Source organism: Toxorhynchites rutilus, chromosome 3 (genome assembly GCF_029784135.1).
Source record: "Toxorhynchites rutilus septentrionalis strain SRP chromosome 3, ASM2978413v1, whole genome shotgun sequence".
NCBI classification, from domain to species: Eukaryota; Metazoa; Arthropoda; class Insecta; order Diptera; family Culicidae; genus Toxorhynchites; species Toxorhynchites rutilus.
In genome coordinates, this window is record NC_073746.1 from 113,233,693 (window position 1) to 113,247,383 (window position 13,691).

At 37.6% G+C, this 13,691-nt stretch overlaps 1 protein-coding gene and 1 long non-coding RNA gene across 6 annotated transcripts in view; one reads left to right on the top strand and one right to left on the bottom strand.

The window, feature by feature from the left end:
- The window catches only part of LOC129778886 (PRL-1 phosphatase), a 184,655-nt gene that overhangs the window by 73,537 nt on the left and 97,427 nt on the right, over positions 1–13,691 (bottom strand). The gene's annotated exons all lie outside the window — the stretch shown is intronic.
- On the top strand, positions 8,786–11,935 carry LOC129778887 (uncharacterized). Of its 3 annotated transcripts, none has more exons than XR_008743519.1 (4): positions 8,786–8,861; positions 8,963–9,049; positions 9,106–11,380; positions 11,447–11,935. It is a non-coding gene; the product is annotated as an uncharacterized LOC129778887 (long non-coding RNA). The 3 variants fall into 3 exon arrangements; XR_008743518.1 differs by having other exon boundaries at positions 9,109–11,380; XR_008743520.1 differs by having other exon boundaries at positions 9,109–11,362.

The following is a 13,691-nucleotide window of genomic DNA, read 5'->3' on the forward strand; positions in this document are numbered from 1 at the left end:
GGGATTCCATACAAATGAAACATAAATTTCTGCATTACTCAGGAATTAATCAAGCAAACGAAACCAAATTTGGCATGTGAATGTTTTAGGGTGCAATAAATGATTTTACGGTGGTTAGACACTCCACCCCCCTCTCTAAAGGGGGGCTGCCATACAAAAGAAACACAAATTTCTGCATTACTCGGAAATTAATCAAGCAAACTAAACCAAATTTGGCATGTGAAGGTTTTAGGGTGTAATAAATGTTTTCACGGTGGTTAGATACCCCTCCCCCCGTGGAGGCGATCTGGCGTAGTGGTAACATTTATACCTCTCACGCTAAAGGTCACGAGTTCAATTCTCACTTCCGACAGTCTTCCAAAAATGGAAGGTAAAAGTGACGAATCAGCCAAAAGTGTTGAAAACCACTATAATACAGAAAAAAAACTGGGACTTCCATACAAATGAAACACAAATTTCTGCATTTCTCAATAATTAATCAAACAAATGGAGCCACATTTCGCATGTGAAGATTTTAGGGGGCACGAAACGTTTCTATGGTGAATAGACACTCCACCCGTCTCTCTGAGGGGGATAATTCAAGAACAAATCAAGCAAACGGAACTAAATTTGGCATGTGGAGGTTTTATGAGGAAGAAACATTTCTAAGGTGGCTCGACAACCCTCCCCCTCTCTAAGGGGGTCTCCCATACAAATGAAACACAAATTTCTGCATTACTCGAGAACTAATCCACCAAGCGAAACCAAATTTGGCATGTCCTCCCCCCTCTCTAACGGGAGAAGAGGGGAAGGGTCTGTCTTTATTCTATCATATTTTCTGTATCAAACATTAATTCCATGTAACGGAGAATCATGTTATTTGCAAGTGGTTGATAAATCCTGAACGAGAATTGTGTCTTAAAAAAATCTGATATATTAATGATGAGTTTTGGTAGAAGTACTAGGATTTTTTTAGTGAAAGGTAAATTCAACGGGGTCGACTAGAAGATCAATCAATGAACAGTTCTGCTATTGGACTCATTAACTTGCGCTTAATAATAAAACGTGAATGTTTGAAGGAATTGATAACAAAAAACAAACTTTGGGCGCGACGAAGTTTGCCGGGTCAGCTAGTAATCAATAAACATGTAACGCTTAGACATTTCATCTTTCGAATAAAGTGATTACAATACTTCGTTTAGCTGGAAAAGAATTGTTGATCGTTTTTTTCGCGAAAATACCCAGCACAAATAATACCTTATCCCCGCCAATTACAATCATCGATCGATGCGGCATACGTATAAAAATTATATTATAACGCCTGCTTTCATCAAACAATGGGGTTTCTTTGGTATGGTGGAATAATCTCTACACTATATCACCTAATGTCACCAACTGTACATAATCTGTATCGAATTGTCATCGATGCGATACGTTTTTCGCTAAATGCTCCGTTAGGTCCGGCTGCAGAAAAGAGATGGGATTGGGAGAGAAGAGCATACACCCAAACTAGCGTTGCCACAAAACGTTTCATCTTCGGCAGAAAAAATGCCTCTTCGTGTCCTGAAGCGTCAAATGAGCAAATTAAATCACCTGTCTCAAAAGTTTTAGAATATTTGTATGTGTGGGAGCAGACATATCTTTTTTTTCTTTTTTTTTTCATCTCTTTTGGGACTGTACCCCAAAAAAAAATCCAAACGATGTTAAGGAGAATCGAACCAAAGCCAACAGGAATGCAAGGCAGTTCTACACGACCACGCTATCCACATAGCTACTGGCACTGTTGCATAATTGCGTAATAATATTACACCTCATTATAAAATGAAGTTGGAAAGTGTTTTCTAAGAGTAAAAAGGAGAGCATTTATATCCGTCTCGGTTTGGGCCGTGTATGTGGCAAAGTATGCGAATTTGCAAGGTCTCTCTTGTTTCACTCGCTCATGATAATCTTATATTGCTATACCATATATATTACACAAATGCCTACCAGTATTTGAGAGTCTTTACATATTCTGTTATTAATTGAAATTAAGTTAAAGTAAAAAAAGATAAAATAATGTTTGGGTGTAGTGTTCAGGCGAGCGAGCGAGTGAGATCATCTTCCCGTCACATTGCAATCACAATGAAATGGATTTCGTAGCGGGCGCCAACTTATATATAGATGTGTGTGATTTCAGTTGCCTTTTCTCGAAGTAATTTTTAAGTCAATAATTAATGGGCATATAACGCTGAATTTCGTTCAGCCGGCAAAGAGATATCAACGCTCAAAATCTTGTTCTTGTTCTTGTTCCGACGTAACGCTCTCGTTTTCGAAACATACATCCCAGTATAGAAATGAAAGACGTCGCCCTACGTCAATACCTATCATTCGCGATTGCTATCTCGCTCTAGGCAACAATAAACTAAGAAATCATTTCATTTTATGACGTAGGACTACCTCTTTTATTGATGATGCCAAATCAGAAAACAGGGCTTTTATGAAATCGTAACAGCAAATACAGTGTTCGTTCTACGGAAAATGTAGACAGAGAAAGTATTGCATTTTTAGTTTCGCCCGTTTTGAATTTATTGAGTACTAGCTGACTCTGCAAACTTCGTCTCGCCCAAAATACTTTTTTGTTATAAATACTTTCGAACATTTACGTTTTCTTATTTAACGAACGTCCATGGGTTCAATTGCAGAATTTTCTATTGATTAATTTTGACCCTTTAAAAATTCCTTTTGCTATAAATTTCCTAGCTCCACCAGAACCCGTCATTAAAATATCAAATTATTTTCAGCAATTCAGCAATTCTCGTTCAAGATTTTTCAATCACTTGCAGATAACATGTTTCTCCCTTACAAGGAATACGTGTTTGATACAGAAAATATAATAAAATGATGGCATCTTTGCTTGATTAGTTCTCGAGTTACGCAGTTACGAGTTACGAGTATGGCAGGCCCCCCTTAGAGAGGGGGAAGTAGTCTCGAGCCACAATTAAAACATTTATTGCCAAATTTGATTTCATTTGCCTTATTGGTTCTTGAGTTATGCAGAAATTTGAAATTTTGTATCAAAAAGAAAACATTTCTTGTCCCCTAGAACCTCCACATGTCAAATTTGGTTCTATTTGCTTGATCAGTTCTCGAGCTATGCATAAATTTGTGTTGATGAGGGGGCAGAAGTATCAAACTATCATAAAATCCCCGGTCCCAAAAAACCCTAAATACAAATAAAAAGTTTCCAAGTCCATAAGAATCAAAAAGACAGAAAGACAGACAGATATCATTCCATTTTTATATATATATAGATAAACAAACTGTTCGCGATTCCACGGCATTCACGATTCATCATTCATCCAGTTAGCGATCAATCGGCAACAAGACTTGTCAAATGTTCTTTCTCAAGGCCGAGAGTTTAGTTCAGTTTTCCAAATTAGTATTTTTTTTCTCCATAATTCAAACCAAGATCATCATTATTGAAGTCACAGTCTCGCTCTAGCTAGCTCCAGCAGATTTTTTCAAAGCTGTTTTATTCAATACAAAGTAAGAATAAAAAATTTATATGGCACATAGTGATGGAATTTTGTTCGGTGGAGGCACAGATTTTCATGCCGTCTGGTGGAGAATGCTTCTGTATTTTGACACCACATCATTTGTGCATCTACTCTCGACAAAGAAATTAGAGAAACAGAATGCGAAGTCGGAAATTTTAGGTGATTTTTGGCATGCTGTAACTTCGTGAAAAATCTTCAACTCCAATAAATTTTGCACATGGATAATTTGTTACTTTGACGGAAAATAAAAACAATATTTAATTTTGGCATCGATTTAAAAAAAGGGAAAAGTTACGAATCGTTCATTCTGAGAGTAGCTTAGGATTTCGTACTTCTGATACAATTTGCGATTATATTTACTCCAAACTTTGAAAAATCGGCTAGAAAAAACGGCTAAACGTATGAATATGAAACGTTCAAAAAATGTTTAGGGAAAAACTAGGCTAAAAATGTACGTGCAAACATTAGAACTTATTGCGATATTTGCAGAATTACAGTGGATTTTGTGAAACTTTATCAAAATCCTGGTTTTGGCAATTTTTTTAAATCGATGCAAAAAATGAATAATTTTTTTTTCGGCAAATTAACAAATTATACTTGTGCAGAGTTTACTGGAGATTTCAAAACTGCCTTTCGATTTGCGGTGCGAAGGTTGTTTATTGAATAATTCATCCTCAATAACAAAAGGGTGATTTTTAATTCAAACTGAAATATCTTTGTATGGGAAGGTCTTACAGAAACATCTTAGGAACCAAATTAAAGCTAGTTGATAAGGTGAATTGGATTCTCTGTTGAGTTAGTTAGCAGAAATTGTGTTAGTCCATAAATTGTTTGAAAAAACAGAGAAAAATCGATTTTTCATTTCTTCCCGAAATTATTGCTCACTCTACCTACACACACCAAGATAAAAATATGTACGTAGAATATTCTAATACCTGGTTGTAGCTTCAAAATGATGTACATCCCATCGATATACGTTGATTTTTCACGAAGTTACAGCATGTCAAAAATCGCTTCAAATTTCCGACTTCGCACTCTGTTCCTAAAATGTTTTTGCCGAGTGTATATTGGGGTGTGAGTTTAAAACTTAGAAAACGAGAGCGTTACGTTTGAGGTGCAAGGATTTGAGCGTTAATACCTCTATACTGGCAGAACGAAGTGGTATGATTACTGATTGACCCAAAAACCTTTTCCATAGCTTGAAAACTGCATTGAAGCATACTATTGAAAAATTTCGAAAAATATCAATTTTAAAACGGTTGAGTTTTCATATGCTTTGTTTCAACTTGTCCGTAGAGCGGGGTAAGTTGAAACGCAGAACTATCATAAGTTTAATGTGCGGTTTTGCTTCTCGAACAATCTACAACTGATTCATGAAACATTAAATTGTATGAAATCTATATAAACATTTGGAAAAAAGGATTTTGGTACACGTGAGATGTGGGAGAATAGTCTAATACACACAAAAAGAACACTACATACTAGGAATTAATATGCGAAAAAATAACATCAAGAACACTATTTTGGACGCTTTCAAGTCAGAGTGGAGCCACTCGAAACAGCTATTTATGAGGTTTATGGGATCATTCAAATATTCAAATATTGCCTAACGCACTCAAAAAGGAAGGAGGGGATGGCTTGTGGAAACTTGTTTAGAAATAAATCCAACTAAATCTAAACATTTTTATGCAATCCGTTCGCTTCGGACCACGATAAACCGTTAAATGGGTAAATGAAAAGTAAACAAGTGACCCTGGATTGAAAGTAATCCAATTGAACTGAAAAATAAGCATCGATTAATCAACATTATTTCTATGTTCAGAACACGGCCGCATTGTTAACGTAGCCGCATATTAATTCAGAGTATATCAAAATTATAGAATTTACTATTTAGAAGAATGTGAAGAAGTTCAGAAATTTAGAAGTTTAAGCCAGAGAAACAAATCTCTTAACAATCGAAGATTCTCGTAGATTAAGTTGGAAAAATTATTAAATTTGGTCAAATCAACTGTAATGAACGCATTTTAAGTTATCGAGGAACGTTCATCGATTACCTGAATTGTGAGGAAATCGGAAACCGACGAAAAAAGCGACCAGCGCTGTTTAGGTGGAACACCAACCTCTCAACCCAAGAAATCGGGTATACCTGTTCACGAATTATAACGGTGCTTCTATGAAAAATTGATTTCATTCAATTATATCCTTTTCTTCAAATAAATTCCAATAATTCCTAAAAATACACAATAGAAATATTACAGAGACACGCACAGTCTGGGTAACCGTGTGCGTGTATACGAGTTATGATTTTGCGCGCAAGTACAGGAGGGTTAAGGAAAAACTACATATATTGCTGCATTGTGTATATGTTTTAAAACAACCGAATGAGCTGAAATTCAAGATCAAACGACCATGCTGGCCGTTTCAAAAACCTGTTTCACGAGGCTGAATCCAACTCAACCAAGAAGCCGAGGAGTTAGGAGTACAACATGCAATCAGGCGAGTGAATTGCGATTGTCGAATGAGTCAAGACGCCAACTACGCCGTTTTCAGTTGAAAACAGACGGTACTTTCCTTAATCACATGACATGACGACGTTATGGAGACGTTTGTATGTAGCAATTCAACAAGTTTATGTGTGATATTTGTTTTTAGCGCTACTGATTGAAGACAACCCTAGTCATTTCCCCGAACCGGAAAAACAATGCCAATTGATACGATTCTGCGGCTAACTTTGTAGAATTTTATCAAGTACTAGCTGACTCAGTAAACGTTGTTCTGCCATTCAAAATATTTCTAGATTATATTTTGGTTGCTAAATAAAACATAACTAATGTATTTTAAGTGCGTTTGAATGTTTTAACGATCTACAAAATTATTCGGATGTGATCGATAAAAAGAACGAATGAAACGACTTCAACGAAAGTCGGTATGATGTTTCATGATACAATGTATTTCATTAACTTATATGTTTGATCTCTCAAAAGTAAAAGCAAAATGTAATGTAAAGAGAAATAAAGTAATAGATTTTTGTCGTAAAGTTAAAAATGAATTAAAGAAAATCAATATTCATATCGTTCAAATGCTGTCTCGTTGGAGGAAAATAAGCGCTTCTCTTTTTCAATATGCACGGCTAAATTTATAATTGCTGGGTCTCGTTCATGAATTGGGAAACCAACGATACACTAGACAACAATGGAGCTGATGTATCGTTCTTATTTGGAACCGTATTACTTCGTTGTTGTCTTTCATTTGAGGAGTATTCACAGCGGTATTCTAATCGAGAATCACAGAGCCATATTGCCACTTCCTTTATCCACGGACTTGCAAATATATTAATTACTCTTTACTCAGCTGAGGCGAATATGGTACTACTCAACGATTTGCAATTTCAATGTTTGCGTTGTTGATATTTGTGAATGACATTATCAGTATTTATTCGTTGAAATATTAGATATTCGCCTCGCTTGCGATCGTGTCGTTGGTGAAAACTCTTTGTACATATTCCATCTACCATGCAAGGCGATAAAGGTTTCGAATCACCGCTTTAACCATACACCATTATTGTGGTAACAGTATCGAACAGTTATTCATATTCCGAAATCCGATTGGTTTAAAACTCGATCGAATTTCACGATCACTCGATGTCGTTTAAACACATAGAATACATAGTCCCAATCCTAACTTAACTCTTTTCCTTGCATTTCCACCAAAACATTATACATAACATAAAATCATCGTCAGACACAATTTTCGTTCAAGATTTATCCCCCAATTGCAGAGAATGTGTTGCTTTTTAACATCGAACACATTTTTGATATGTAGAATTGACTTTCATTAAAAAAATTGGTTTAAAAGCGAGTTTATTCCTCCCGAATATCCATTTTGCATTTTTGCTTCACAGAAATGGAACACGGAGCTCAATGTTGTCTATGTCGAATTGCGTCGCAAGGTTGATAAATTCGCACAGCTCGATTGGACTTGAGTCGAACGGATTTCAGAATGCAAAATTGCAATCCGTTCGGATAAATTTGACTCTGACGCCGTTACGGCGTTGCTCATGATAGCGTTTCCCAAGTGGATGCATTATTCCTCAAGCCAGTTATGTATATTAGGTCGTAAAAATCGCAATCGTTCGCTATCTATCTTCGCGTACATCTTCTTGGATGGCACTAACGTGCCCAGTGGAACATTTGCCTTCTCAACGTGAGTATTACTTGCGTCATTTCTATTAGTAGTACTTATTTGAGATTTCTATACCGAATAACAGGCATTGAATGTATTCTGGAGTGGCAAGCTCTAGAATACGCGTGATCACAGTGCAAGTCGGAAGAAATTTCTTTGGTGAATAATCTCCCGGCATGATCGGAAACATGTCGACCATGAATTGTTGGTACAGCTCACGACATCATATAATGACATCATGCGATACACATAAAATCCATCGAGCTCACTCCTTTATTTTATTCGTCTGATATAGCTATTCATAAAAATTGTTTCAAAATGAGTAATGATGTTCATAATGAATGGAGTACCTGTGGCAGGATCACGTTGTCTAATGTTTGTGCAATATTCATCTTGTTCTTTCAAAACGGTCGGGCTTTTTCGTCAGATATTTTATCTGACTTGCATTGTGGTCACACACATTCTAGAGCTCGCCACTCAGAACACATCCGAGGCGTGTTGTTTGGTATAGAAATTTCTATTAAGTACTACTAAAAATGATGCAAGTAATACTACGATGAGAAGGCGAACGTTGGGAACGTTAGTGCTATTGAAGAAGAACAAGGAGAGAGTCGTATGAAGGATGTGCGTCAGCGGTGAATTCCTGGTTGTTGTTTTTTCTTCGAATCACAATTTCTCGCGTCATTGTGCAGACACCTTCTATGATTTTAGTAACACTTGCGCACTGAATCTAGACACGTGCTCTCCAGCAGATTTTTCATCAGAATTGATGACAATAACGTAATTGTCATGTTGTAAACCAAGCCGGCGATACGCCTGGCTGTAGACGAAGTGAGGTTACTGGCGAATGTGTGGATGAAAATTCGATCTAGCACCATCTGTCATTAAACAACATAAATTAATTCGTTCTGTTTGAAAAACGACCGATGGTTCATTTATTTGGATGTTGTTTGTACAGAATTACTAAAATCGCGATTGAAAATAGGGTATGGGGGTTTAAATTTGTGGTTATATGTATTGCAAAATTTAAGAAAAAAAATATTTTACTGCAAAGAGACACTCTAATCGGTTTTTTTTTCTGTATTATAGTGACTTTCAACGCTTCTGGCTGGTTCGTCACTTTTCCTTCCATTTTGGAAGAGTGTCGGGAGTGAGCTCTAATCGGTATTAAATATTTAGTAATCGGTATCCTAGCGGTATTGTATATAGTTTACAACCTATTTTCATGCTTACCAAGTTTTTTGTGCATAATTTCATCAAAATAGATCGAGCCGTTTCGGAGCAGTTGGGTGACAAACACCGTGACACGAGATCGGGATAGCGATATATATAGATTTGTCGTGTTCAACGAGGTAAGGCGCACGAACAAATCAGTCGATAGGCGACAGACGTATACTTCTTTTCTTAGCAGTTTCGTTCCAGAAGGAGGAGTGTCCATCGAATCACCGAGCAACTGGCAGTTTAATAGTTTCAACTTCCAAGAACAACTAAACAAGTGTTCACACCAGCAGCTGAGCCCCCTATTATTCCTAATAATTACAACTGTATCGCATAACGCACTCATCATCCGGCGCTCGGGTACTACGCGGAGCGCACCTGCGAATGCCGCACTGCCACTTTGATACTGATAGTGCGCGCTAATTAGCATACGTGGGATGGCTAATTGCACACGATTAATCTATTCTCGCGGTCGTTCTGTCGCTCACGTAGAACCATACAGAACTCGTAAACATTACGATACGCCTAAGGTATAAAACGTTTCCGCTCCCAGGGCCAGAGCAACGTGTTGGCGGCGGCCTCCAGCAGGACCGTCACACCGCGGGAAGATAGGAATAATTAGTTCGTTGAGCGAGTTGGCAGCGGTTACAATTGTTAATTCCCCGTTCTTCATCCACATTTCACACCCACCTCAGGCTTGAAAAGCTTGGACTTAGTTTAATGGAACGGTGCCATATCCGGACTTCGCCTCGACGACATTGTTTTACATTGGCCAAATTCGCTCACCCGAAAGAAAGACAAATTCGGTTTATCAGAAACACTATTTGTTTTCACTTTTCGCACCGTTTAACTCTAAGAATGAAAAGCCGTAGGTGCAGTTGTTTTCCTCAGTTTTTGGATACGCTAATCTGGTTCTGGTTTCACTTGATAGATAACCAAATTACTCGTTTGTTCCAAAAATATTTGTAAATTTACAGCATATCGTTCGTTGTTTTTTCCCCTAAAAATTGTACTTCTTCTTATGAATACGTGTAATGTTTTGTATAGGTATCGCCTCTCGCCTCTCTCATTCGTGTATCAATAACGATTTTTATCAACAAATCGAATTGAATATCCTAATATATGGTGTTCACAAAAAAATTATCATGTCAGCTGACCAATGGATACTAAATAATCTATTTTCGCGCTCATTTCTTCTATTTTTATTCACTTTGGTATTGTGGCAGGAGCAGATTTGCAATCCGTTTATCCCGATGCTCTCATTCTCAACTGATTTCACAGGCCTTCGAAACAAACGCTCAAATACTTGGAATCATTTTTTTTTCTTATTTGTTTGCGACCCGCTGCTGTCGATCAATGTGACGCGCGCCTTCATTTTGCGCACTTCAAATCACAAATAAACAAATACTGCGGCGTTGTGCTGGGAAATAACGATGGGTAAACAACAATCCCCCGTTTGTAATCTGTTTCGCGCTAATGGCGACGATGCTAATAAATAAAAACATCAAGCGCAACATATTTTAGGTGCGTTTGGGTATTGTTTCGCTTCAAATGGCGACGTTGTTTGACGGGCTTTTGAAAACACTCGACAATTGCATCTCTATAGGCGGCGGATATGCATTTCCTCCCTTCGGGGTGAATAACTGATGCAATCTCTGTCGGAATACCTGATAATAAACAATGAATCTTCGTAATCGAGTGCGGAGTAGCGTTGAACGGCATGAAGATAGACATCCCGCAATAATCATCTGCCGTACTGCGACACACGGCTAAATTAGACAACACGAACCGTAAATAAAGACAGATTAGGCATCGTGGCTTTACCCAGATCTTGTAGATGCATTACCATTATTCAATGCTATTAAATATAACTCGCGATGTAGATCGAGATAAGATCGCCGCTCAAATTCAAGTCGTGCCAAGTTATAGAACACAGGTTATCCTCTTATTCTCAGCCTTGTATACCCCTTTCATTTTCGCCAACCAGACAAGCGCCTGTATAGTGTAAACAATACTCAAATAGCGTTCGGGTCATGTTACCACCGAATCCGTCCCGTGTACCCACCAAACGAGACGACAACGAAAACCCAAACATTCCATATCCACAGCAGTGCTTAACCCCAGACAGAATTCTGGCAAGCACAGGGCGCGCTCGAGGCGCGTGGACACTCGCCGCCATCGTGCTTAGTATAAACATCGTCGTCCCGAACCAGATCTTCGCCCATGAACAACTCGCTGACCGCGCAGCGGTGACATAACAAGCGATTGCAGTGAGTCTCCTCATAACAGAGTACCGTTTTCGCCAGTTGCAATCGTAAACGCGTTGTGGGTTTCGGATGGTCGAATTCAACGACTGCAGACATGGCTGCTGTCTGCCTGCATCAGCAAAATGTTATCGGATCCTGGACAAAGCTCGGTCTTCAGCGCTCCGGCTGCAGCAGTGCTGGGTAAGGGTTGAAGCTTGGGTATGCTATCATTTAGGAACTACAGGAGCTAGAACGAATGATCCACGGTTATTATTTTGCTTTTAGTATGTATGTATTGGGTTGTCTGGAAACTTCGTGTTGTTACCGACGACCAAATCGAGATACCCAGGAACCAGACGATAAATTCCAACAAGTATTGATCGCAACTGGAGCAATTGAAGACAGCTATCTAGAACTAACGCTCGAAATCAGCCAATAGAAATAGGTGTCGTGTTCCACCAGGACAATGCAAGGCCTCATGTGCTACGCGTCGCTTCAGGCTATCACTCGTTCAGTTTCCTGTACAATTCTCTCAAGACTTTTCGCCTCTTGGGACTGCATGAAACAGCATATTGACCACATTTTCGATGAGAGTACCAGTAGAACAGAATTTTTCGTGAAAGATGGCAAAATATTGTGGATAATAGAATAAACTGAAATTTTCCGGGCGATTAAATAAATATGAAAACAAAATTTGTTCACATTTCCCTAATTGTCGATGTAGTAAATGTATTACATGTGGTCAGTTCAATATATATATAGTAAATATAATAGGTGTAATAAATATAGCAAATAGATTAAATCTATAAAAATAGTAATTCATATGGAAATCCAGACAAACCTTTGACTTCTTTTTGACGTAGGATTACGTCTCTCGGGAACATATTGGGGTACAAATTGAAAATCGAAAATCGAGCACATCGTGAAAATTGTCCAATTTCAAACGCTTATTGCTCAGTCATTTCATGATGGATTGATGAAATTTTTGCTTCAATCGATTTCGGCACTCCATAACAATTTTTTTTTTGTATTGAAGAAAACAATATGTCATGAAACTAACTATTGAACAATTTAAAAATTTCAACCCCTATCCTAACGGAAATACCCATATCTGATTGGTCGAAATTGACGACACATGCGGCGGGTCCCTAACAGAGACATCAAAACCAAGCTGCGTGGGGGAAATCGTCATTGCAACTATATGAAAGTCGGGGGCACTTTTATATTGCAAGTAAGGTGAGTGATACGATTAATCCTTGCAAATAAAATTTAAATTTGGAACATTAATGTTGGTTGCTTCGTGAAATTTCATATCAATGGCCGATCGTGAATTGTGAAAAATTTAGCACAAGTGTAAGTGTAGAATTGTATATGGTAGCAGTTGTGTTTAAAATGACTTGATATATGAAACTACTTATTTCAATTTTCATGAATAAGCACACCAGGTGCGATTCCGCTCTAGAACGGGTCGTTTGGTTTAAGCTGTCTATTTTGTTGTGTTCATTTTCACTCAAGGAAAGTTTGTACGGCGAGAAAAATTGGAAAAGTTAAGAAATATTGGAAAAAGTGATTTCCCATATACTCACTATATGTAGAGTATATGGGAAATCACTTTTTCTAATATTTCTAATATAAGGTGTTGTTAGTCCAATTAAAATTCGCATTGGGTTGAATAAACACTCAGAAAGTAAAAATTAGAAAAGAAAATTACCTTTTCCATTTCAAATATGTTTTCTGTATATTAAAGTAATATGTTTTTACTGATGAGAAAAATTGATAATTGTGTTCGGTATTGGTAATTATCTTATATTACATTGGTGAGTTTTTTTTCTTTATTTTATCCATACATAACACAGGAGGTATCTCGTCAAGGATCACAAAGGGCGGTTTTCATCATATCTCGTTTCACTTCGGTATCTTTTATCTGATACACACCATCAAATGACTGTTTTACCATCCTTCTGTCATCATCACTCGGTAAACACTGGTGGAGTGAACAAACAATACCCAACAACCAAACAAAACGGCGCTTTTCAGGAGGCCATCAAATCATCATCAAAGAGTTTAACGAAGTAATTCTTCAAACATATCCAAAATCAACAGATAGCCTAACGGAATCCTACGTGAACTATGCGGTCGTGTCTCGGACACAACCCTCCTGTGACTTTTTTAGTAGAATCGCTATGGAGAAACAAGGATATTATCGACATCAAATCATCAATTCGAATACATAGGTTTTCGTGAAAAACTCAAGGTAATACAAGATCATTATACTTCATGACAATGCTCCACCCCATTCGAATCAACCGTTTCGCACACGTTAGACGCGTTTAGCTAAGAAGAACCACCATATGCGGTTTTACTAACTAAATTTATTGGCCAATTTACATTTCCAACGACAGAGTCGAATTTATTCGTGCACATGTTCACATAGACTAAAAATGATAAATTACAAAATATCTCCATTTCGATATCTCCATATCTCCAGTGTTTCTATTCAGATTATTCAAATGAACCATACAGCGAGGAT